The following is a 26,338-nucleotide window of genomic DNA, read 5'->3' on the forward strand; positions in this document are numbered from 1 at the left end:
ATGATTAAAAAACTACACAAAATATACACAAAAGGAATACATATCACAATCATAAAGGCTATGTATGACAAACCAACCACCAATGTCATGCTGGATGGGGAGAATGTGAAATCATTTTGTCAAACATATAACAACACAAGGATGCCTCTTTTACCACTCTTACCAAATGCAGTCTCCAAATGGGAGACCTGGAAGAAGCTCCTGACTCCTAGCTTTGCATCAGCCCAGGAATGGGCCCTGTGGCCATTTCAGGAGCAAACCAGCAGATGGAAGACCTCTATCTCTGTGTTTCCCTATCTCTGCATCTCTGCCACTTAAGAATATATATTTTTTTGAAAAAAGATCACTACGCAGCTCACGTGGAACTTGCCCACCCTACCATTAACTGATGAAGAATTAAGAGTGGGAACAAGAGAAGGAGGAAGAAGAAGGATGGGAGTGTAGGCTTGAGAGATGGTAGCATGGGAAGAGGTATCAGTATGTTTTGAATTTGCATATATGAAATACATGAAATTTGCATACATGATATAAAATTTTAAAAAGCAGATAATCTTCTAACCAGACTAACAAAAATGATAAAAACTCCAGTAAATAAAATTACAGAAAAAAAGCAGAGATTATAATCAACATCACTGAAACACAAGGTTTCAGAGAAATTGCTATTCAGTACTATATGCTAATAAACTGGAAAACTAGAAGAAATGGAGAAATCCCTGGATAACAAATACATGTAACTGATAAGATTAAATCCAGAAGATAGAGACATCCTAAAAACAATCATAAAAATCAATGAAAACTAAAACACCCACGAAAAACACTGCTAGGACTGATGAAATAAGTAAGTTACAGGTTACAAATAAACATACCTTGTAACCCGCAGTCCTGTCCTCCAGCGCGAGCCCAGCCACCCGCTTCTCCACTTCCCACAGCTGAGCTGCCGCCCGCCCCCACGGCCACCCAGCCTGCGGACATGAGTGTCTACACTGCTTCGAGGAGCCACGACCCCCCCACACACACACACACGAGGTCCCAGGCCTCTCATTGTTTCATAAGAAAAACTCACCTTCACTCCCACACTCTCCGGGCCAGTACCGCTGCCAAAAACGCCGCCATCAGCAAACAATTCCAGCAGCCGACGACATGCCGCCACCACCAGATAATCTCGTCTTGCTCTCCACCAGGCTGATTGCGCAAGAGCCAGCATCTAGGACCCGCCTCTTCCTCCCAGTAAGCACAGCAGCACCGGAAGCGGCCAGGCAGCGTCAAAAACATGGGTGACAGCTGTCTTGGCTCCGGGCTAGGATAGCGGGGCTGTGTTGATCTCCGGTGTGCTCCAGGTAAGAAATGTTTTCCGGTACAAAAAAAAGAAAAAAACCTGTCATTTGCAAAAAGAAAAAAAATGGATGCAACTGTAAAACCTTACACTTTGTAAAATAAGCCTTTCCAAAAAAAGACAAATACCGTATATTCTCCCTGATCTGTGATAATGTGGTAACAGAGTACCTAAAAGGTGATCTATATTAGTGATATTGATACTTTGACATACAATGATTTAGACAACTTTTGTCTTGCAGATAGAATGATTTTAAACAAACCATGTCTTGCCTGTTCAGGAACAGATTTTTTTTAATTCTTTCAAACTGTTGAATACTTAGTGTAGGCTTTATATTATGAGTATAAAATAATTGAAAATAGATTTTTGTATAAAATAAGAATGGCAATAGTGGATAGAGGATGAAGAGGGATGGGAGATGGGGCCGGTGCTGTGGCAAAGTGGGTTAACACCCTGGCCTGGAGCACCAGCATTAAATATGTGCGCCAGTTTGAGACCGGCTTCTTCACTTGCGATCCAGCTATCTGCTATGGCCTGGGAAAGCAGTGGAGGATGGCCCAGGTCCTTGGGCCCCTGCACCCATGTGGGAGACGCAGAAGAAGCTCCTGGCTCCTGGCTCAGATCAGCACAGCTCTGACCATTGTGGCCAACTGAGGAGTGAACCATCGGATGGGAGACCTCTCTATGCCTTTCCTCTCTCTGTGTAACTCTGACTTTCAAATAAATACATAAATAAATCTTTAAAAAATGAAGAGGGATGGGAGCATGTTCAGGTGGGTGGGTAGGAGTGAGCGAGGGTATAGTGGGAATAATTAATGTTTCTAAATTTGTATATATGAAATACATCAAGTTTGAATACTTTAAATCAAGCTTCTAGGTAAAAAGAGAGGTAAAATTTTTAATAATTCATGATGAGTGAGATAGCAAGAGACAATTCTCGTCTACTGAGTCACTCCCCAAATGCCCTCAAGATGGGACTAAAGCTGAGAAGTGGGATCTTCATCCACGTCTCCCACATGGTTTGACAGGAACTAAGGCCTTGAGCCACCCTCCAGGATATACAATAAGGTAGGCCATAAGTCTCAGCTAATTCAAAAAATATGTAAATCATACCATGCATCTTCCATGACCACATGGAATGAAGGGGCAAATGACCACACCAAGAACCTCAAGAACATATACAACCACATGGAGACTGAACATGCTCCTGAAGGAACTGTGAGTCATAGAAAAAATTTAAAAAAGATGAAAACAAACAAAGATGACAGTATAACATATCAAAACTTATCAGATACTGGAAAGTTTAGAGAAATTGGTGCCTATATCAAGAAATTGGAAAAGCATCAAATAAGTGAGCCACCAATGTAGCACCCTTGGAAAAAAAATGAAATCAAATGCAAAATTATCAAGAGGAAAGAGATAATTAAAATTAGAGAAGAAATAAACAAAATTGAAATCAAAAAAAGAATATAAAAATGAGTGAAATGAAGAACTTGCTTAAAAAATTTATACACTCTTGGCCCAACTATCCTTAAAAAAAAGAAGACCCCAATCAGTAAAGTCAGAGATGAAAAATGAAAGGTAACAACAGATACCACAGATGATTAAAAGATTTACCCATCAGGAGCTAATACAAAGGACTGTATGCCAACCAATTAAAAAGTCTGTCTTTCCTACTCTGCCTATAATTCTGCCTCACAAATAAATAAATAAAACTTTCAAATAAACCATAGGCTTATTTCAATAGATGCAGAGAAAGCATTTGATGAAATACAACATCCTTTCATAATGAAAACCTTAAGGAAACTGAGTATAGTAAGAACATTGCTCAACATAATCAAGGCAATTTATGACAAACCTATAGACAGCAGCTTATGAATGGGGAAATGTTGGAAGCATCCCCGTGAAGAGCTGGAATCAGACAAGGATGACAACTTGTGCCCTTGCTATTCAATATAGACCTGGAAGTTTTAGCCAGACCTATTAGGCAAGAAAAAGAAATCAAAAGATACAAACTGGGAAGGAGGGAGTCAAATTACCCCTACTTGCGGGTGACAGGATTCTATATATAGGGGAAATAAAAGTCTCCACTAAGAGATACTGGAATTCATAAGACTTTGGTAAAGTTCCAGGGTATAAAATTAACACAAAAAATCAATAGTCTATGTGTAAAAAGCCATGGCTGGGAAAGAACTTCTAAGATTAATCCCATTCACAATTGCTACAAAAAATTAAATACCATGGAATAAATTTAATCAAGAATGCCAAAGATGTCTGCTATGAAAATTAGCAAACATTAGTGAAATAAACAAAAGCCACAGAAAATAGAAAAAGCTTTAATATTCAAGGACTAAAATAATCAATATAATCAAAATGTCCATAGTACCAAAAGCAATTTACAAATTCATGTGATCCCAATTAAAATGCCAATTACATTCTTTACAGATCTAGGGGAAAAAGATGCTAAAATTCAAATGGAAACACAAGAGACCAGAATAGCTAATGGAATCTTATATGTGAAAAACAAAGCCAGAAGCATCACAATACCAGAATTCAAGACATACTGCAGGACAGTTACAAACAAAACAGCCTGATACTGGTAAAGAATACACATGTGGACCAATGGAGCACAACAGAAACTCCAAAACTCAATCCACACATCTACAAATAATTTATCTTGGACAAGGGATCTAAAATCCAACCATGTGACAAAGTCAGTCTCTTCAAAAAATGTGCATAAAAGGTGGATCTCCCATGCAGAAGTATGAAAATAAAAACCTACCTTATTCTTACAAAAAAACCAACTCAAAAAAGGATCAAAGACCTAAATGTACAACCTAATACCATCAAATTCTTAGAGAACATGGTGGAAATGATGCAAGACATTGCCATGTGCAGACTTCTTGGAACCCAGAAGTACAGGCACTAAAAGCAAAAACACACTAATGGGATTACATCAAGCTGAGAAGCTTTTGTACTGTAAATGAAAACTCAGCAAACTGAAGGGCAACTGAGAGAATGAGAGAAAATATATGCAAACTATGACCTGATAAAGTGTTAATATCCAGAATGTATAAAGGGCTCAAGAAACTCAACAACAACAAAACAAACAATGCAGTTAAGAATGGGAAACAGACTTGAACAGGCATTCTTCAAGGAAGGAAATGCAAATGACCAACAGACACATGTGCTCAGGATCACTAGCCATTAGGGAAATGCAAAACGAAACCACAATGAAGTTTCACCTCACCACAGTTAGAATGGTTTGCATACAGAAATCAACAAACAACAAATGTTGGAAAGCATGTGGCGAAACAGTACACTAGTGGCCAGTGCCATGGTGCATGAGGTGAATCCTCCTCCTGCGGTGCTGGCATCCCATATGGGCACCGGGTCTAATCCCAGTTGCTCCTCTTCCAGTCCAGTTCTCTGCTGTGGCCCGGGAGTGCAGTGGAGGCTGGCCCAAGTCCTTGGGCCCTGCAACCACATAGGAGACCAGGAGGAAGCACCTGGCTCCTGGTTTCAGATTGGTGCAGCACGCTGGCCACAACACACAGGCTGTAGCGGCCACTTTGGTGGTGAACCAATGGAAAAGGAAGACCTTTCTCTCTCTCTCTCTCTCTCTCTCTCTCTCTCTATCTAACTCTGCCTGTCAAAAAAAAAAAAAAAAAAGATGGCCCAGGTCCTTAGTATTCCCGAGACCTTTGTCAAAGTTTCCTAATTAACCGTGCACCCATACCACAGTCCCTAAGAAAGACCACACTATACCCCTCACCATTTTCTTACCCTCACTTTTCCTACGGTTGTTGCTCAGGCCCTGTCCCAGGTCTAACACTTGGAGACTCCACCAGTTCTACTAGTAGACCTACAAGCTCCTCCCTATTACAACTCTACTGAAAGTCACCTGACCTCCTCCATACACTCCTTCCATTTCCCTGTCTATATCACAGAGTGGCAATATACAGAAATTACCAGATTTCAGCTCCCAACACCTTGCATGCCCCAGGCATCTAACAATCCAATCACCACCACGCTAAATACCTCCATCCCATCATTCTTAGGCCTGGAATCTAAACCCAAACTTTTATTAGCACATCTCTCCAAACCAGACTTCCTGGGTTTTGTACTCTGACTCAACAGCACACACTTGTCCTCCAGGTCTCCCTCCCATTTCCTGCATACCCAAGTATTCCCCTATTACCATGTTCTTTGGTCCCTAATGCTCTGCAGAGCCTGGGGGAACTCATTCCCCAACATCCTACCCACCCCTCTTTCCATGCTCTCACACTCTATTGAAGCCCACCAGGCCCCTACATTTCTCCCCATGCCTGTGGGGCTACCCACATGACCCTCCCTGCCATGGGAATGAAGTCCACATCTCTGTCTGCATGGGCCACCCAACTCCAGGGAACAGGCTGTCCCTTCCCTTCCCCTTGGGCACCCAGGCTACAGTCACCACTGGGGCAGCCACATCTGCTCACCTGTTGCTCCTCTCCAGGATGAAGCCCCACCTGGCATTGAGCAGGAAGCTGTGCAGTCTCTCCGGGAATGGGAGATTACTTGGCAGCTGAGCTTCAGCGTCCACTCTGGGTTAGTTTCACATCCAGGTCCTCTGGGAGGGAGGAGGGGAGGCAGACATCCGCTTCTCGGCTTCCTCATGGCTGAGACGCTGCCCACCCCCGCTGCTCTGAACCTGCGGATTTCGGGGGAGAACGCTGCTGGGAAGTCACGGGATCGCATCTCCTTTGAGGCAGCCCCTGGGCATCTCTGTCCTGTTAGCTTAAATGTGCAAGTGCCATCCAACTATCACCTCCCCCTTCTTCCCAGGAAACACAGTGTCAGTGGAGGCCGAGCTACCTTGATGAACCAGGGGAAGCAGCCTTAGCTCTAAAATGGCACTGCGGCCCTGTGCTCATAATGATCAGGAAAGCTCCAGGAACATCATCAATCCAGATCCAGCCGATCAGAAGAGCTCAGGGCAGTGGGGAGCTCTCTAGACCTCCGAGATAACACAGAGCCACTCCTGTTGGTGCAGCACTCTGCCAAACTACCCATGGTCAGGGTACTGAATGGAGGATATCTGCCCAGCATCCTTGGCCTGGTCAGTGGCCGGGGCTGCTGCCCGGAGTCAGACAAGCAGGGCTGGTGCTGTGTTACACCGCGTTAAAGCCACGGCATTCAGTGCTGTCTTTCCATGTCGGTGCCAGTGTGTGTTCTGGCTGCTCCACTTCTAATCCTAACATGCCTGGGGAAGTGGTGGAGGATGTCCCAATTCCTTGGGCCCCTGAAGCCACATGGGAGACCCAGAAGAAGGTCCTGGATCCTGACTTCATATTGGCTCAGTTTGGCCATCATGGTCATTCCGGAAGTGTACTGGCAAATGCAAGACCTCTCTCGCTCTCATACTCTCTCACTCTCTCAATCTCATTCACCTGCACTTGCTCTTTTTCTCTCTCTTTAATTCTTTTTTTATTTTATTGATTTTTTTTTGACAGGCAGAGTTAGACAGTGAGAGGGAGAGACAGAGACAAAGGTTTTCCTTCTGTTGGTTCACCTCCCAAATGGCCACTATGGCCAGCACTACACTGATGCAAAGCCAGGAGCCAGGTGCTGTCTCCTGGTCTCCCATGCAGGTGCAGGCGTCCAAGCACTTGCACCATCCTCCAGTGCCCTCCAGGGCCATGGCAGAGAGCTGGACTGGAAGAGGAGCAGCTGGGACTAGAACATGGTGCCCATATGGGATTCTGGCCCTGCAGGCGGAGGATTGGCAAGTGAGCCACAGCGCTGGCCTTCTCTCTCTTTAATTCTTAGAAACAAATGAAATAAATATTTTTATTAAAAAAGCCCCATTATCATCTCATTAGATAGAGAAATAACCTGAAAAGATTCAATCCCATTCATGATAAAAAAAAAAAAACTCCACAAAGTAGGTATAAAAGGAACAGGCATCAAAATCTTGAAGGCTATGTATCACAAATCAACAGCCAATGTCATGCTGGATGGGTAAAATGTGAAAGCATTTTTGTCAAACATGTAACAACACAAGTATGTCAAAACTCTTATTGAATGCAATACTGTAAATTTTCACAGGTGAAAGAAAAGAGAAGAAAGAATGAAATGCACCAACATTATAAAAGAGAAAGTGAAATTGTAAATCCTTACAGGTAACATGATACAGTACCAGAAAAAAACTAAAATACTCCACCAAAAACACTGCTAGAACTAGTGAAACAATTCAGCGAACTTTCAGGTTACAAATAAACATAGTGTGTAAGGAGCAGTTTTTATACATTTTTATACATTAATGATGAACTCACTGACAAAGAAATCAACAAATATCCCAGGGACAATAACCACATAAATAAAAAGTTTAGGAAAAAATTTAACCAAAGAAGTCAAAGAGCTCTAAATGAAAATCACCATACACTGATGAAAGAAATCACCAAGGACACAAAAGTGGAAAGATGTCTCTTTTGGTGGATTTGAAGAATCAATATAATTAAAATCTCTACGTAACACTACCTAAAGATTCAATTAAATTTTCATCTAAATGCCAATGATGTTCTTTACAGAATTACAGAAATAAACCTAAAATTCATACAAAATCAGACACGATCCAGAATAGATAAGGTGTTCCTGAGCAAAAAATGGAACAAAGTTAGCCCGGATGCCTCACAATACCGGATTCAAAGTATTCTACAAATCTACACTAAACAAAATATCAAAGCACTTGCATAAAAAGTGACACACTGACCAATGGAAGAAAACAAGGTGAGCTCCAATATTAATGCAAATATGTACAACACCCGATTTTTACAAAATTACTCAGACCATCCATTAGGGTAAGGAAAAACTCTTCAACAAATGCTGTTGGCAAAAAATGGATGTATTTGTAGAGAAGATTGGAATTAGATTCATGACTACCACAAAATATGAAAATCAACTCAAAATGGATGAGAGACCTAAATCTATAACCTGGGGCTATGAAGCTTTTTGAAGGAAATAGAAAGAAAAGCTCCAAGACACTGGAATAGGGGATGACTCTTAGACAAGACCTTCAAAGCCAAGGCAGCAAAATCAAAACCTAACAAATGGGATCAAATGAAATTAAAAGCTTTGCAAAGCAAAGAAAATCATCACAGAGTGAAGAGACATCCAAGAGAATGAGCAAAAGATACTTGTCAGCTACCTATACAAAAAGGATTAATAACATGAATACACCTGCAACTCAAAAAGAAACCTATAAAAACACAACCAATCCAGTTATGAAATGGCCAAAGGAACTCAACAGACAGTTCCCCGTAGATACACAGATGGCCAACAAATATAGGAAAAAATGCTCAACATCACAAGCTATCAGGGAAATGCAAATCCAAACCACAATGAGATATCAGCTCACACGTACATACTGGCTAAAACGCAAAGGACAGAGAATCACAATGAGGAGGAGGATGTGGGAAAAGGAGAACACTTACACAGTGGTGGTGGGAATGCAAATTAGTGCAGTCGCTGTGGAAAACAGTATGGAGATTTCTTAAAAAACCAGAAACAGACTTTCCATATGATTGAGCAAGCCCTCTACTGGCTATAACCCAGAATACATAAACATATTGTATCAGAGAGATATGCCCACAATATTTATTGTAGTATGGTTCATGGAAGCCACAACAAAAAATCGTCAAAGACTTCAAACAGCAGTTGAATGGATGATAATAATAATAATATACACACACAAAGAAACAAACTTACAAATCTCTCTTTCTACAAGATTTTTAAAGGACCCACATGATGCTCTCTGCATTACTTTAAAAAACCAGAACAAATGTGGGCACATAACAGACACTGCTTTGAAAGCCAAGAAAAACACATTTACCAAGAGAAATTCCTCTGCTCTAATTCTAACTTCAACAAGCTGACTTCAGCCACAAACATCATTCCCAGGCTAAATCAGGTTCTCCAGGTTCCTAAGCCCCCTATCAACCCACTTTTCTTTCAGATAACATCTTCCCCATCTCATGGTAGTCTGGAGACTTTGGTCGAATTTCCTGATTAACTCAGCACCCATTCCCCAGTCCCTCCTGAAAGGACCCTCTGCCTGCCTCCTGATATCTTTTCCCTCACTTTAATTAAGGTTGCTCCCCAGGCCCTGTCCCGAATCTCACACTCTGATGCTCCATTAGTTCTTTTTTTTTTTTGACAGGCAGAATGGACAGTGAGAGAGAGAGACAGAGAGAAAGGTCTTCCTTTGCCGTTGGTTCACCCTCCAATGGCCCCTGTGGCCTGCGCACTGTGGCCGGCACACTGCACTGATCCGATGGCAGGAGCCAGGTACTTCTCCTGGTCTCCCATGGGGTGCAGGGCCCAAGTACTTGGGCCATCCTCCACTGCACTCCCTGGCCACAGCAGAGAGATGGCCTGGAAGAGGGGCAACCGGGACCGAATCCAGCGCCCCGACCAGGACTAGAACCCGGTGTGCTAGAGCCGCAAGGCGGAGGATTAGCCTAGTGAGCCGCGGCGCCGGCCCGCTCCACTAGTTCTTACAAGTAGACACTAGTTCTTACAAGTTCTCTCTCTCTCTCTCTCTCTCTCCACACACACACACACACACATACACACACACACAAATGAAAATACCTTAAAATTCCTTTTTCCACAAACTTTTTCAAGGACTCTCTTGATGCTCTCTGCTTTATCTTAAAAAACCAGAACAAATGTGGGCACATCACAGACACTCCTTTGAAAGCCAAGAAAAGCATGTTTACAAAAAGAAAAGTCCTCTGCCAGAATTCTGACTTCTACAAACTGACTACAAGCCACAAACTTCATTCCCAGACAAAGACAGGGTCTCCATGTTCCCAAGCCCCCTACCAACCCACTTTTCTTTCAGATAACATCTTCTCCATCTCTTGGTAGTCTGTAGACTTTGGTCGAATTTCCTGATTAACTCAGCACACATTCTTCCAGTCCCTCCTGGAAGTTCTCTCTGCCCACCTCCTGATATCCGTTCCCTCACTTTTCCTAAGGTTGCTCCCCAGGCCCTGTCCTGGATCTCACACTCTGATACTCCACTAGTTCTTACAAGCAGATCTACCAGCTCCTCCCTATTACAACTCTCCTCATAGTGGCCTGCCTTCCTCCCCACAATCCTTCTATTTTCCCTTTCTATCATAGGATGGTGACATACAGAAATAACCTGTTTTCAGCTCCCAAAGCATTGCATGCCCCAGGTTCTTCCATTTGCATCTAACCCTCTACTGCCGCTGCATGAAGTACTTGCAATCCCATCGTCCTTAGCCTGAAATTCTAAAACATAACAACTACTACCACGTCTCCCCAAAGCAGACTTCTTACGTTTTGTACTCTGAGTCCATACATGCAGTTTTCCTCCCAGGTCTCCCTCCCACTGCCTGGAGACACAGTCTTCCCATATTAACATGTTCTTTGGCCCCTAATTCTCGGCAGAGCCCAAGAGAACTCATTCACCAATATCTTGTTCACCTCTGTCTCTGTGGCCAACACTCTATTCTAGGAACACTAGACCCCCACATTTCTGTCTCCATATGTCTATAGGGATCCCCAACTTGACCCTCCTTCCAAAAGCTTGGAAGTTCACCTTGCTCTCAGCCTGGCCAGCCCAACCGCAGGGAACAGGGTTCCCTTCCCTTCCCTTCCCTTCCCTTCCCTTCCCTTCCCTTCCCTTCCCTTCCCCTTGGGCCCAAGGGCTGCCATCAACAGGACACAGCCACATGTACTACTAATCAGTAGCTCCTGTCCAGGGTGAAGGCCCAGCTAGGTTTTACCAGGAAGCCAAGCAGGATCCACAAATGGAAGACTACCCAGCAGCTGAACTTCTGTGTCAACTTGGTGTCCAGTTTCGTATCCATGAAAATGTCTACAATGAAATTTATAAAACATTAAAGAAATGGAAAAAGACAAAATAATGGAAAAATCTTCCACGTTGACTCATTGGCAAAATCAACATAATAAAAAATATCCATTCTACCATAAGCAATTTACAGACACAATGGTATCCCAATCAAAGGTCAAATAACATTTTGCCTAGGTGGAGAGAAAACAATGAGAAATTTTACATGAAAACACAGAACATCTGAATAGTGAAAGCAATCTCAGACAACATAAAAAAAACTCGAAGGGCAGTTACAATCAAAACAGCTTGGTATATGCAAAAAATTAACTGAAATGTGATCCCTGTTGAACATGGGAGTGGGAATGGGAGAGGGAAGAGATGTATAATTTGGGACATGCTCAGGCTGACTTGCCCCAAGTGGTGGAGTTGGAAGCATACCAGGGGATTCCAATTCAATACCATCGAGGTGGCATGTACCAATGCCATCTCACTGTTCCAGGTGATCAATTTCAGTTCACAGTTGGTCATGGTGGAGGAACTGGGAGTCAAAGGGAGCACATAGACAAGTCTAGTACCTGCTAACGCTAACCGATGGAGTAAATAAAGGGGAGAGTGATCCAACATGGGAAGTGAGATACTCAGCAGACTCACAGAATGGCAGATGTCCTAAATAGCACTCTGGCCTCAGAATCAGCCCTAAAGGCATTCGGAGCTGGCTGAAAAGCTCATGAGAGTATTTCAGGCATGGAAAGCCAAAACACTCTGGCAAAAGATCTCTGTGAGTGAGATCCCAGTGGAAAGAACAGGTCTTCAAAGAAGGAGGTACCTTTCTCTGAAGGGAGGAGAGAACCTCCACTTTGACTATGACCTTGTCTAAACAAGATAAGAGTCAGAGAACTCAGAGGGCTTCCATAGCCTTGGAAACTCATGACTGGAGCATAGGGAGATTACTGATGCCATAGACAGGAGTGTCAATTGGTAAAGTCAACAACAGGAGTCACTGTGCACTTACTCCTCATGTGGGATCTCTATCCTTAATGTGCTGTACATTGAGATTTAATGCTATAACGAGTACTCAAACAATATATTTCACTTTGTGTTTCTATGGGGGTGCAAACTGTTGAAATCCTTACTTAATGCATACTAAACTGATCCTCTGTAAAAAAAAAAAAAAGAAATTATCAATTCCCAACTTGACTCTCACTGGGATTAAACATGACAATAGGTCTGATCTGATTTCATCATCATTTAAAAAAAATCATCTATTATTTTTCACTTTATGTTTCTGTGTGGGAGCAAACTGTTGAAATCCATACTTAATGTATACTAAGCTGATCTTCTGTATATTAAGATAATCGAAAATGAATCTTGATGTGAATGGAAGGGGAGAGGGAGTGGGAAAAGGGAGGGTTGTGGGTGGGAAGGACTGTATGGGGGGGAAGCCATTGTAATCCATAAGTCGTACTTTGGAAATTTATATTCATTAAATAAAAGTTTAAAAAAAAATAGAGAGAGAGAGAAAAATGGAAGAGAAAAGAATCACCTGAAATAATATACACATCTCAACTAATCTATCTTTGAAGAAGGAGCTAAAGATCAATCCCAGGTGCAAAGGACAGCTTTTTCAAAAAATGATCCTGAGAAAATTCTACATGCAGAACTATGAAAGAAGAACCATACCTTAATTATATACACGCCAAAGAACAAAATATAAAACTCAATATCAAACTACTAGAGAACATTGGGGAAAACTGAAAGACATTGGCATAGGCAAAGATTTCTGAGGAAAGATGCAAGTAGCACAAGTAATGAAAGCAGAAACAGACAAACGTGATTCCATGAAGCTGAGAAGCTTCTGTGCTGAAAAAGCAACACTCAGCCATGTGAAGAGGCAACAGAAAGAATGGGAGAAAATGGTCTGGACACTATGAAACTGATAAAAGATTCATATCCAGAATCTACAAAAAGCTCAAGGAACTCAACAACAAGAAAACAAAAAATCCAGTTAAGAATGGGCAAAGGACATGAACAGGCATGTTTCAAGAAAGGAAATTCATATGGCCACAGACACATGAAAAAAGGCTCAGGATCACTAGCCATCAAGGAAACACAAATCAAAACGACAATGAGGTTTCACCATACCACAGTCAGAATGGCTCTCATACTAAAATCAACAAACGATAAATGCTGCTGAGGATCTGGCACTATGCTACCCTAATACACTGTTGGTAGAAATGTAACCTGGGGAAGCCACTGCCTACCACAGTATGGGGATACCTCAGAAAGCTGAAAATAAATCTACCGTATGACCCAGAAATCTATCTCCTGGTGATTTAACCCTAGGAAATTGAAATTCGCAGATCTGAAAGGGTTATCTGTACCCCCACGTTTACTGCAGCATAGTTCACAACAGCTAAGATATGGAACCAAACCTGATGTCCATGAAATGAAGACAGGAAGCTATGGGTCTCCAGAACAGCAAGATTATCCAGCAGTTGAGGTTCAGCGTCCACTCTGGGTACAGGGTCACATCCGTGTCCTCCGTGGGGGGGAGGAGAGGCAGACACCTGCATCTAGGCTTCCTCACAGCTGAGCCCATGCCTATGCCCGCTGCCTACAAACCTACGGATTTGGGGGAAGAACACAGCTGGGAAGAGCCGGGATTCTGGCTCCTTTGAGGCAGGTCCTGGGCATTTCTCTGTCCATAAGCTTAAAAGCAGCAAATTCCTCCCACACTCGCCAAGCCTACCGTACTGCTGCCACCAATGCCACTGGCAGCAGACAATGACACCACTGCCGCAGACATATCCGACTTCTCCCCGAGGCCTACTGCACAAGCGCCACCCAATTAACACCCGCCCCTTCCTCCCAGCATACACAGTGGCAATGGAAGACGTCACGCTGCCTTGAAGAACCGAGGCCAGCTGCCTGAGCCACAGCCTGGCATGCTGAATGGCGCATACCCGCCCAGCATCCTTGGCCTGATTGGGGCTTGTGGCTACTGCCTGGATCAGACAAGCAAATGCAGTGTAGGGGTTGTTCCACGGAAAGGGAGGGCAGTAGTGTGGGGACAATCACTGTGTACTTTAATTTGCATTTATGAAATGCATGGATTTTTTGGATATCTTAAATAAAAAACAGTATCTTATGAGAACACCTGCTCTGTGTTCTCTTGGTCATTTCCTAGCCCCTCCCCTTATGTCACAATGGTAGGTGACTCTGTCATTCATCACTTTGTCCCTGGGAACAGGCTGCCTTGCTTAAAGTCCTAACACAGAACTATTCATCCCACACTTCCAGAATACACATTCTTCTCATCAGTCCCAGGAACTTCCTCTAGGATACACCATATGCTAGGCCATAAAGCAAGCCAAGCAAACTCAATAACTGAAATCATTTCATGCATCTTCTATGACAAAAATGCAAGGAAACTGGAAATCAACAATTCAAGAAACTCCAGAACATACGCAAACACGTGGAGACCGAACAACATGCTCCTGAATGAATGGTGGGTCGTAGGAGAAACCAAAATGGAAATCAAGAAATCTCTGGAAATGATCAAAGATAACAGTACAACATAGCAAATCGTATGGGACACAGCAAATACAATGTTCAGAGGGAACTTTATAACAATTTGTACCTACAACAAGATATTGGAAATGAATCAAATAAATGAGCTTTTCAAAGCATCACAAAACCTAGAAAACCAACATATCAAATTCCAAATTAGTAGGATGAAAGAAATCATGGAAATTTGAGAAGAAATAAACAAACTTGAAGCAAAAACATTACAAAAGATCATTGATATGAAAATCTGGTTACTGAATATTTTTTACAAAATTGCTGAAAATCTCCAAAACAAACAAACAAACAAAAAAAAAAACAGGAATAAGACCCCAATCACTAAAATCAGAAACAAAAAACAAACTGTAATAATAGAAACCCACCATAAGGAATTGCTACAATGTACTGCTTGCCAATGAATTGGACATTCTTGGAAAATCTCTCTCCCTCACTTCGTAACTCTGCCTTTCAATTAAATAAATATTTAAAAACATGTAATTATTTCAATAGATGAAAACAGCTGGAAAATATGCAAAAACCTTTCAGAAAGAAAACCTTAGGCAAACTGACAGTAGAAGAACATTCCTCTACACCATCAAGGCAATTTATGTCAAACCGACTGATAGCATCTTATGAATGGGGACAAGTTGCAAGCATTCCCAACTACGATCTGGAATCATACAAGGATGCACCCTCATTATTGCTATTCAAGATAGTTCTGGAAGTTTTAGAGCCATTAGGCAAGAAAAAGAAATCAAATGGATACAAATTGGGAAGGAGGAAGTCAAACTATCCCTCTTTCAAAAGGACATGATTTTATCAATGGGGGAACCAAGAGACTATTAGAACTCATAATAGAGTTTGGAAAAGTGGCAGGAAATAAAATCAACACAGAAAAATCAATAGAATTTGTATACACACAATGTCATGGCTAAGAAACAACTTTGAAAATCCATTCCATTCACAATAGCTACTAAAATTTAAATACCTTTGAATAAAGGTAACCAAGGAGCTTGAAGATTTAAAAAGCAACTCCAATACTTTTCCAACTATTTCAAAATAATGAACTGAATCAAATAAGATTCAACTCTAACAGACACTTTTTGTGAGGCCAGAATTACTCTGACCACACAAGATAGCTAAACACTGAATGCTAACAAAACTGCTGGCCTAGATCCTAAATGAAAAAGATGCAAACATTCTCAACAAAAATCTAGCCAAACAAAACCAAAACCACATGTCAAAGCTCATGCATAACCTTCAATTGGAATTTATCCCAGAAATGCAATGATGTTCCACATTTGCAAATTAATATACATGATAAATTATATCAAAAATGGAAGAATAAGACCACATTGTCAGCGCCAGCACTTTGTTACAGTGGGTTAAAGCTACAACACACAATGCCTCCATTCATATGGGTGCCGTTCCACATTCAGGCTGCTGCACTTCCAATTCTGCTCCCTCCTAACGTGCCTGAGAAAGCGGCGGAGGATGTCTCAGTTAGTTGGGCCCTTGCAGCCACATAGGAGACCTGGAAGAAGGTTCTGGATCCTGACTTAATATTGGCTCAGTTTGGCCATCGAGGTCATTTAGGGAGTGTACTAGCAAAGAGAAAATCTATCTCCCTCCCTACTTCCCTCCTTATATCACTTTTGCTCTTGCTCTACCTCTATCCCTCTACATAAATTCTTGCAAACAAGTGAAACAAATCTTTTGAAAAAACACATCATCATCTAATTAGATACAGAGATATCAATAGAATAAAAATGATTTAAAATACACAGAATAGATATAGAAGGAATAGATATCAAAATCATAAAGACTGTGTATGACATACAAACAATCAATATTATGCTGGATGGGGAAAATGTGAAAGCATTTGTCTCAAACATGTAACAACACAAGGATGTCCCTTATTACCACTCTTCCTGAATGTAGTACTGTAAATTTTCCCAAGAACAATGAGGGAGAATAAAGAAATAAGCAGCAAATAGGTTTGAAAATTGAACATCAAATTCTAAGGGCTTGCTGGTGACACGATATTGTAACAGAAATACTGAAACAATGAACCCAAAACACTGCTTGAACCCAAAACACTGCTAGAACTGGTGAAACAATTAAGTGAAGTTACAGCTTACAAATAAATATACAGTAGAAACAGCAGTTTTTAACATTAATGATGTATTAAAGCTATAATCACAATTAGCATATCTTGATAAAAGAAATCACCAAGGACACAAATAATGAAAAGATATTTCCTTTCATGGATTGGAAGAATCAGTATCATTAAAATGTCTACCTTATCTAATGCAATCTAAAGATTCAATTAAATTTTCATCAAAATATCAATGACATTCTTTGTGGAAAAACCAAAAAAAAATGCCTAAAATTCATACAAATCACAGAAGATCCAGAACAGTTCGGGGGTTCCTTACCAAAAAAACAAAACAAAACAAAAGTACCTGGATGCCTCACAACACCTGATTCAAAGCACACTACAAATAAACACTAATTAAAACATCACAGCACTGGCATAAAATATGACACACTGACCAATGGAAGAAAACAATGCAAGTCCCAAAATTAATAGCAATATGTACAGACATCTGATTTTTGATAAAAGGTCTCAGATCATTCACTGCTCTAAGGAAAATCTCTTCAACCAATAGTGTTGGCAAAACTGCATGTATTTATGTACGAGATTGAAATTAGATCCATTACTCTAAGAAAAGAAGAAAATCAACTCAAAATGGATCAGAGACTTAAATGTAAGACCAGGGACTAGGAAGCTGTTGGAAGCAAATGTAGAGTAAGTGCTGCTGGAAGACACTGAAGTACAGTATGACTCTTAGAAAAGACCTTCAAGGCAAAGGCAATAAAATCAAAACTAATCAAATGGGATTATATGAAAGTCAACAGCTTATGGACAGCAGGAAATCCTCAATAGAGTAAAGAGTCCTCCAACAGAATGAGCAAAAATATCTGTGAGCCACCTATCTGAAAAAGGATTACTCTCCAGAATACATCCGCAACTGAAAAAAAAATGAAACAATGAATGCAGATACAAAATGGCCAAAGGAGCTGAACAGACAGTTCTCCATAGAAATACAAATGGCCAACAATTCTATGAAAGAAATGCTTAATATCACAAGCCATCTGGGAAATGCAACTCAAACCACAATGAGATATCAGCTCACCTTCTCAAAACAGTTAAGCTCCAAAGGACAGAGAGTCACAATGACTAGGTGGAAGTGGGAAATGGGGAACACTTACATGATGGTGGTAAATGTGTAAATTAGTGCAGCTGCTGTGGAAAGTGGTATGGAGATTTCTTAAGAAACCAGAAACAGACTTGCCATATGATGGAGCAATCCCACGACTGGCTATAACCCAAAATACATGAACGTACCATATCAAAGAGATACCATCACCACAGTATTTCTAACAAAGAATCCACAAAGATTTTTAAACAAAAGTTGAATGGATGAGGAAAAAGAATAAATATACCAAAGGCATCAAATTGAATGCAACTGCAGGACATCATGTTTGAGAAATCAGCCAGAAAAAAAGTACCAAAGATAATACCTTATATGTGGAAGCTAATATATTTTATAAAATCAAAACACCAAAACAAGAAAATAAATGCCACTAGGTTTTCCCACTGCTGCAAATATATTCCTAAAACACTTTGCTTGACAGACCAATGGTTAAGAATATAATACTGGGCCTGGAGCTTAAGTTTAGTAGATTAAGCCACCACCTGTGGTGCTGGCATATCCTTTAGGTGCCAGTTTGAGTACAGCTGCCCCAGTTCCAATTCATGTCCCTGCTGATGTTCTGAGTAAGTAGTGGAAGATGACCCAAGCACTTGGACCCCTGCACCCATGTGGGAGACCTGGAAGAAACTCCTGGCTCTTAAGATTTGGATCAGCCCAGCGCTGGGCCCTGTGGCCATTTCAGGAGTAAACCAGTAGATGGAAGACCTCTCTCTCTGTGTCTCCCAATCTCTGGAACTCTGCCACTTAAGAAAATATATCTTTTGGCCGGTGCCGCGGCTCAATAGGCTAATCCTCCGCCTAGCGGCGCCGGCACACCGGGTTCTAGTCCCGGTCGGGGCGCCGGATTCTGTCCCGGTTGCCCCTCTTCCAGGCCAGCCCTCTGCTGTGGCCAGGGAGTGCAGTGGAGGATGGCCCAGGTGCTTGGGCCCTGCACCCCATGGGAGACCAGGAAAAGCACCTGGCTCCTGGCTCCTGCCATCGGATCAGCGCGGTGCGCCGGCCGCAGCGCGCCGGCCGCGGCAGCCATTGGAGGGTGAACCAACGGCAAAGGAAGACCTTTCTCTCTGTCTCTCTCTCTCACTATCCACTCTGCCTGTCAAAAAAAATAAATAAAAAAAAATAAAAAAAAAGAAAATATATCTTTTTGATAAAAGAACACTACACAGCACATGTGGAACTCTGTCCACTCTACCTTTTACCTGATGAATACTATGGTTAGTGGTTAAGTAAGCTTGTGAATATAACATGGACTAACATTATGCCTTGCAGAAATTGATGAAAAGAAGAGAAAACAGGGAGAGAGGTGGATGGGGAGGGAGAGAAAGAAAGAGAGATCTTCCATTTCCTGGTTCACCCCACAAATGGGCACAACAACCTGGGCTGGGCCAAGCAGAAGCCAGGAACCAGGAGCTTCTTCTGGGTATCACACATGAATGCAGAGAACCAAACATTTAGCCATTCTCTGCTGCTTTCCCAGGCATATCAACATGGAGCTGAATGAGAGGTGGAGTAGATGGGACTTGAACCAACCCCCCTGTGGGATGCCACAGCACCGGCACACCTGTTCTTATTTCTTAACTTCTTATTAGCCCTATTACTGTAATATAAATTGAAAATATATTATCTAAAAATAGAAGGAACAAAAAGGAAGGAAATGAGGAAAGAAACAAAGAGAGAAGGATAGAAGGTGGACTCTGGAAGAGACAGTGTTGGAAGGAAAGCAGAAAAAAGGGAATATGGATTTATTCTTAAATCAGTCTATAAATTATACTGAAGAATTTATTACCCCTAAACATATGCACATATCCACTGCACACAATATCAATGTTTAATGGAAACTTATAGAAAAAATAAGCACTTACACTACAGAGAAAACGAAAGACACAATGTGCACGTTAGTAAAACTGTGTACGTGGAAAATTCTAGGACTTTTATAAAAATGATATAAGAAAATGTTTCTGTAGAAATAATCTAAAAGTAAGAGTAAGCAATAGAGGTCGGCACTGTGGCACAGCAGGTTAAAGCCATGGCCTGAAGCACTGGCATCACGTATGTGCACTGTTTCTAGTCCCAGCTGCTCTTCTTCCGATCCAGCTCTCTACTATGGCCTGGGAAACAGTAGAAGATGGCCCAACTCCTTGGGTCTGTACATGAATGTGGGAGACCTGGAAGAAGCTCTTGGTTCCTGGCTTCAGATTGGCCCAGCTCCAGCTATTGCAGCCATTTTGGAGTAAACCAACAGATGGAAGACGTCTTTCTGTCTCTACCTCTCTCTGTAACTCTGTCTTTCAAGGAAATAAAATAAGTTTTTAAAAAAAGAGTAAGCTATATAATTATGAATATATGTTACTCAAAAATACCCATAACAACACTGTACTGTAGAGAATGACACATCATTTAAGTAACACTTAAGGAAGAATGCACCTTCCTAATAAATGTCACAGTCTGACACAGAGACAGTTTAGGGACTCTAAAAGAAACTAGAAATATATGAGTTGACAAAAAAAATTAATTGTAGAATAGGAAGTATCACGAAGTATGCATTCCAACAAATTACAAAGCTATTCCAAGAGCTCATAACCATATTCTTTCTGTTTAAGTCCTGCAGGACTCAAGCCAACCCTAGCCCCCAAAAATAATAAAAGCAAAAACACCATGAAAGCAGGAGCTTTCACGCACAGCTGCCTAGAAGGATATGAAAAACACCCATCACGACAAACACTCTCTTTCCAGAATCTTTTTCAAGGACCCTTAGGAAGCATGCAGTATAATCTTAAATAACTAGAATGAAGGTGAGCACATACAGACACACTCGAAAGCCAAGAAGCACACGTTTACCAAGAGAGAGTCCTCTGCCCGAATTCTGACTTCTACAAGCTGACTACAAGATACAAAAATCATTCCCAGCCTAAGACAGGGTCTCCATGTTTCCAAGCCCCTTATCAACCCAGTTTTCTTTCAGATAACATCTTCTCCATCTTGCAGTGTTCTGCAGATGCTATTTGAATTCCCTGATTAATTCAGCATCCATTCCACAGTCCCTTCTGGAAGTTCCCTCTACCCAGACACCCATCTTCCTTCCCTCACTTTTCCTAAGATTTCTCCCCTGACCACCTCCCGGGTCTACCACTCTGATACTCCACTAGTTCTTACAAGTTGACCTAACACCTCCTTCCTGTTACAATTCTGCTAAAAGTCACCTGACTTCCTCCATACCATCCTTCCATTTTCCCTACCTATCGTAGGATGATGACATATAGAAATTACCTGATTTCAGCTCCCAACTACCAAGTGTCATGCATGTCCCAGGTTCTTCTGTGACATCTAACCCTTAACAGCCCCCCTCCAGAGATTCCTTGTAATCTTGTCATTCTTAGCCATGAATTCTAAAACCCAACCTTTTATTTCCATGTCTCTCCAAACCAGACTTTTTGTGTTTTGTGCTCTGAGGCAACACCACACACTTCTCCTCCCAGGTCTCCCATTGCCTGGATGCCACAATATTTCCCCTCTTACCACATTCTGTGGCCCCTGATTCACTACAAAACTCAGGGTAACTCATTCTCCAACATCCTATATGTCCCTGTCCTCACAGCACCTAATTCCACTACCCCGCTGGCCCCTACATTTCTTTTACCCTAATCTGTGGGGTTACGCCACATGACCATCCAGTCATGGGATGAAAGTCAACGTCACTGTCAGCTTGGCTTGCTCAGCCTCGTGGTGTCCATTCCCTTCTCTTTCCCTTGGGCCCCAAGGCCAATGCAAACATGAGGTGGTCACGTCTGCTCACCAGTTGCTCCTCTCCAGGAAGAAGCCCCAAGTGTGTTTAGCAGGAAATCGAGCAGTCTCTAGAAATGGAAGATGACTCAGCAGCTGAACTTCAGCGTCAACTCTGCGTCCAGTTTCATATCCATGAAGATGTCTACAATGAAAATTAATAAACATTAAAGAAATGGAAGAAGATACTAAAAAGTGGAAAAATCTTCCAAGTTCATTCATTGGTATAATTTACGTAATGAAAATTTCAATTCTACCATAAGCAATTTAGAGACACAATGGGATCCCAAAGAAAGGTCAAATGACATTTTGTCCAGATGGAGAGAAGACAATGCTAAAATTCATATGGAAACACAGAACATCCGAAGAGTGAACACAATCTTATACAACATAAACAAAACTTGAATCATCACAATAACAGATTGCAAGACACAGAACAGGGCAGTTACAATCAAAACAACTGGTATAGTTAAAAAATTGACATATAGAACAATGGAACAAAGAAGAAACTCCAGAAATCATTGCACACATCTACAGTCAATTTATCTTGGAAGAACGAGCTAAAGGTTAATTCCAATTGCAAAGGACAGTTTCTTCAAAAAATGGTCCTCAGAAAACTGGACCTCTATATGCAGAACCATGAAAGAAGTTCCATACTATACACCTTATTAAAAAAGAAACTAAAAATAGTTCAGGGAACAAAATCTAAACCCAATCTCATCAAATTACTAGAGAATATTGGGGAAAACTGAAAGACACTGGCATAGGCAAAGATTTCTGGGAAAAGACAGCAGAAGCACAAGCAATAAAAGCAGAAACAGAAACAGACAAATGCGATTCCCTCAAGATGAAAAGCTTCTGTGCTGCAAAAGAAACACTCAGCAATGTGAAGAGGTAACTGAAAGAATGGGTGAAAATGGTCTGCACACTATGAAACTGATCAAAGATTAATATCCACAAACTACAAAGAGCTCAACAACAAACCAAAAAATCCAGTTAAGAATGGGCAAAGGACATGAACAGGCATGTTTCAAGAAAGGAAATCCATATTCTCCAGGGTGACTGTTTTATAATTCTTTATGTTCTACTCTGGCATGGATGCTTTCCCTGATGAGTTTTATTCAACAAACAAGCATGAAAAGCAACTAGTACTGGGTGACTATAATTTCACATAAAAGACTCCAACATAACACATTAAATGGAACATATTAACTATAAAAAAAGAAACGAAATCCATATGGCCAACAGACACATGAAAAAATGCTGAGGATCACTAGGCATCAAGGAAATGCAAAACAAAATGGCAATGAGGTTTCACCAGACCACAGTCAGAATGGCTCTCATACAGAAATCAAAAAATGATAACTGCTGCTGAAGATTTGGGGAATATTTTTTTTTTGACAGGCAGAGTGGACAGTGAGAGAGAGAGACAGAGAGAAAGGTCTTCCTTTGCCGTTGGTTCACCCTCCAATGGCTGCCGCGGCCGCACGTGCTGCGGCCAGCACACTGCGCTGATCCGATGGCAGGAGCCAGGTACTTTTCCTGGTCTCCCATGGGGTGCAGGGCCCAAGCACTTGGGCCATCCTCCACTGCACTCCCTGGCCATAGCAGAGAGCTGGCCTGGAAGAGGGGCAACCGGGACAGAATCCGGCACCCCAACCGGGACTAGAACCCGGCGTGCCAGCGCCACAGGTGGAGGATTAGCCTAGCGAGCCACAGTGCCGGCCTGGGGAATATGTTACCCTGATCCACTCACTGTTTGGTGGGAATGTAGATTGGTAAAGCCATTGCAGAAGACAGTATGGGAATACCTCAGAAAGCTGAAAATGTATCTACCATACGACTCAGCAATCCCTCCCCTTGGGATTTACCCCTAAGAAATGAACTCAGCAGATTTGAAAGGGTTATCAGTACCTCCACCTTTAGTGCAGCTCAGTTCACAACAGTTAAGATATGGAATCAAACCTGGTGTCCATGAACTGATGACTGCATAAGGAAATTATGGCATATATACACTATGGAATATCACCATTGGGGAACACAGAAATGCTGCCTTTAGCAACAAAACGGATGTAACTGGAAACCAGTATATTCAGTGAAATAAGCCAGTCCCAAAAGGACAAATAACGTATTTTTTCCCTAATTTGCGGTAACTAATAGAGTATCTAAATGTAATGTGTAGGAGACAAAATGACATTCTGCGATAAGATGGTTTCTTATAGTTCTTATCTCACTTTTAAAGAACAGTGCTTTTTTCTTCATACTCCGGTTGAATACAGTTACCATATCATATGTATATGCAGTTAACTGAAAATAGATAATTAGAAGAATTAAGAGTAGAAACAAGAGAAGGAGGAAGAAGAAGGCTAGGAGTGTAGGTTTGAGAGATGGTAGCATGAAAGAAGTACCAGTATGTATGTTCTGAATCTGTATATAAGAAATACATGAAATTTACATACCTAATATAAAATTTTTAAAAGTACATAATCCTGCCGGTGCCGCAGCTCACTATGCTAATCCTCTGCCTTGTGGCGCTGGCACACCGGGTTCTAGTCCCAGTCGGGGTGCCGCATTCTGTCCAGGTTACCATTCTTCCAGGCCAGCTCTCTGCTGTGGCCTGGGAGTGAAGTGGAGGATGGCCCAAGTGCTTGGGCCCTGTACCCCATGGGAGACCAGGGGAAGTACCTGGCTCCTGCCATCGGATCAGCGCGGTGTGCCGGCTGCAGCGCGCACGGCCGCAGTAGCCATTGGAGGGTGAACCAACGGCAAAGGAAGACCTTTCCCTCTGTTTCTCTCTCTCACTGTCCACTCTGCCTGTCAAAAAATTTTTTAAAAAAGTACATTATCTCAGCCGGCGCCGTGGCTCAATAGGCTAATCCTCCACCTTGCGGCACCGGCACACCGGGTTCTAGTCCCGGTTGGGGCGCCGGATTCTGTCCCGGTCGCCCCTCTTCCAGGCCAGCTCTCTGCTATGGCCAGGGAGTGCAGTGGAGGATGGCCCAGGTGCTTGGGCCCTGCACCCCATGGGAGACCAGGAAAAGCACCTGGCTCCTGGCTCCTGCCAGGATCAGCGCGGTGCGCCGGCTGCAGCGGCGGCCATTGGAGGGTGAACCAACGGCAAAAGGAAGACCTTTCTCTCTGTCTCTCTCTCTCACTGTCCACTCTGCCTGTCAAAAAAAAAAAAAAAAAAAAAAAAAAAAAAAAAAAAAAGTACATTATCTCGTAGCCAGACTAACAAAAACGATAAAAACTCCAGTAAATAAAATTACAGACAAAAAAGCAGACATCACAACCAACATCACTGAAACACAAGGTTTCAAAGAAATAGCTTTTCAGTACCATATGCTAACAAACTGGAAAACCAGGAAGACAGGCAGAAATTCCTGGATAACAAGTACACGTAACCTACTAAGATTAATTCCAGAAGATAGAGACATCCTAAAAACAATCATAGAAATCAATGAAAACTAAAACACCCACCAAAAACACTGCTAGAACTGATGAAATAAGTAAGTTACAGGTTACAAATAAACATACCTTGTAACCCGCAGTCTTGTCCTCCAGCGCAAGCCCAGCCACCCGCTTCTCCACTTCCCACAGCTGAGCCGCCGCCCGCCCCCACGACCGCCCAGCCTGAGGACCTGAGTGTCTACACTGCTCCGAGGAGCCAGGAACACACCCCGCCCTCGAGGTCCCAGGCCTCTCATTGTTTCATAAGAAAAACTCACCTTCACTCCTGCACTCTCCGGGCCTGTACCTCTGCTGAAAACGCCGCCATCAGCCGAAAACTCCTGCAGCCGACAACACGCCGCCACCGCCGGATACATCTTCTTGCTCTCCACCAGGCCGACTGCGCAAGCGCCAGCCATCTAGGACCCTCCTCTCCCTCCCAGCAAGCACAGCAGCACCAGAAGCGTCCAGGCAGCGTAAAAACGTGGGTGACAGCTGTCTTGTCTCCAGGCTAGAATAGCGGGCCTGTGTTGATCTCAAGTGTGCTCTAGGTAGGTAACCTATTCTGATACAAAAAAAAAAAAAAAAAAAAAAAAAAGGCCTGTTGTTTGTAAAAAAAAAAAAAAAATGGATGCAACTGTAAAACCTTACACTTTGTAAAATAAGCCTTTCCAAAAAAGACAAATACCGTATATTCTCCCTGATCTGTGGTAACAGAGTACCTAAAAAGGTGATCTATAGAAGTTATATTGACACTTTGACATATATTGATTTTAAGCAACTCGTCTTGCAGATATAATAATTTTAAACAAACCATGTCTTGCCTGTTTAGGAACGGATTTTTTTTTTTTTTCAATTCTTTTGACCGTTTGTTGAATTCTTTACTTAGTGTAGGGTTTATATTATGAGTATAAAATAATTGAAAATAGATTTCTCTATAAAATAAGAATGAGAATAGTGGATGGGGGATGAAGAGGGATAGGAGCTGAGGCTGGTGCTGTGGCGCAGCGGGTTAACGCCCTGGCCTGGAGCACCGGCATCCCATATGGGGGCCAGTTTGAG

The 26,338-nt window shown here is 42.1% G+C and overlaps 1 protein-coding gene across 1 annotated transcript in view; it reads right to left on the reverse strand.

The window, feature by feature from the left end:
- Positions 1–26,338, reverse strand: part of LOC103347041 (trafficking protein particle complex subunit 9) — a 225,767-nt gene that overhangs the window by 82,500 nt on the left and 116,929 nt on the right. Inside the window, exons 10-13 of the mRNA XM_070063804.1 lie at positions 25,555–25,841; positions 21,840–21,971; positions 5,815–6,026; positions 1,064–1,375 (exon numbers count right to left, since the gene is read on the reverse strand). The gene's annotated coding sequence lies outside the window, so the exon portion shown is untranslated. The remainder of the gene's footprint in view (positions 1–1,063; positions 1,376–5,814; positions 6,027–21,839; positions 21,972–25,554; positions 25,842–26,338) is intronic.

This window comes from Oryctolagus cuniculus, chromosome 19 (assembly GCF_964237555.1).
Source record: "Oryctolagus cuniculus chromosome 19, mOryCun1.1, whole genome shotgun sequence".
NCBI lineage: Eukaryota > Metazoa > Chordata > Mammalia > Lagomorpha > Leporidae > Oryctolagus > Oryctolagus cuniculus.